We start from the raw sequence: 1,628 nt of genomic DNA, 5'->3' as shown, positions 1-1,628 counted from the left end.
CCCTTGGAGTGACAAACTGCCTGCCTTGCTAGTCCCTGGGAACCTCAGTATCCCTTCTTTATCACCTGGTCATGCCCACACTGGGGTAACAATGTCTTCACCAAAATCTTCCAGTGGAAATTATTTGAATTCCATTGTCTGCTAAAACCCTGATGAGCAAGATTCTAACAGTCCGATGATGACATGAGCAGTCTACCCCATTTTTTTGTTTTGTTTTGTTTTGTTTTTGAGATGAAGTCTCACTCTGTCAGCAGGCTGGAGTGCAGAGGCTCCATCTCTGCTCACTGCAACCTCCTCCTCCCAGGTTCAAGCAATTCTCCTGCCTCAGCCTCCCGAGTAGCTGGGACTAACAAGCAAGTGCTACCACGTTCAGATAATTTTTGTATTTTTAGTAGAGACGGATTTTTACCATGTTGGCCAGGATGGTCTCCATCTCTTGACCTCGTGATCTGCCCACCTCGGCCTTCCAGAATGCTGGGATTCCAGGCGTGAGCCACCGTGCCCGGCCCACCCCATAGTTTTAAGTCTTAAATTATAGCAGAATAGACTTAGGACACATGAATTCTTTTCCAAACTTAGCAACTAATATTAATCATGCTGTGATTTCTTTGCATTTCCCATGCCTTGAAAGGTCTTATTTTTTTCTCTCTACTGAATGTGTGCCCTTTTAACACCATATCTTTCCCAGAGTAAAATGCTCAGATGATAGGAGCAAATGATGTAGTGATCACACAATGATGGAGAAAAGAAACCAGAATTTTATACTTAAATTTTTGATATTTTAGTCTTTGTAGCCCAGATTATAGTGCAGTGGCAACATCTCAGCTCACTGCAAACTCCACCTCTCAGCCTCAGGCAATTCTCTTATCTCAGTCTCCTGAGTAGCTGGGATTATACTAGGTGTATACCACCATGCCCGGCAAAGTTTTGGTGTTTTTTGTAGAGAAGGGGTTTTGCCATATTGCACAAGCTGGTCTTGAACTCCTGGGCTTGAGTGATCCTCCCGCCTTGGCCTCCCAAATTGTTGGGATTACAGGTGTGAGCCACCACCTGTGGCCATGTCTTGACTTCTTAACCGTCTTGGAAATGATTTGATTTTGTCCAAGTAATTTGGTTCATGCAAAGAAGTTGAGATCAGAGGCACATCAGAAGGAGATTCATCTTTTAAAGTGATTTTTAGAACTGCAAATGCAATAAATGTAAAAGCTAAAGATTTTTACATATTTTTCACACATGTAAAAATGTAAGTTTTACCTTTAAATTCATTTAAGATACTGAAATAATCTAGCTGAGAGCTTGTAAAGTCAAGGAAAGCTGACTCAGATCTGCTCTACTTCAGCATGTGGTAAATTCCTAGGTGTTGCCAATGTTAGTGTAGACAAATTCCTTCTCTAGAAACAAAACCTTGGACAGACCTAGTATCACTTATGCCTTACAAAGACTTTCTGTCAAAACCAAACAAAAATCTGTCATGTCTTTAATCACAGAATACAATGTGATATTAGGGAACACAACTGTTTCTGAAACACATTGAAATGTACAGTATTCTGTAGCTTTTTCAACTTATATTACTTATTATTATTTTTGAGACTGAGTCTTACTCTATAAACTAGGCTTGAGTGCCGTGG

The sequence above is a fragment of the Cebus imitator genome, unplaced genomic scaffold (assembly GCF_001604975.1).
Source record: "Cebus imitator isolate Cc_AM_T3 unplaced genomic scaffold, Cebus_imitator-1.0 Scaffold89, whole genome shotgun sequence".
In the NCBI taxonomy this organism is placed as follows: domain Eukaryota; kingdom Metazoa; phylum Chordata; class Mammalia; order Primates; family Cebidae; genus Cebus; species Cebus imitator.
This window is presented reverse-complemented; position numbering follows the sequence as displayed.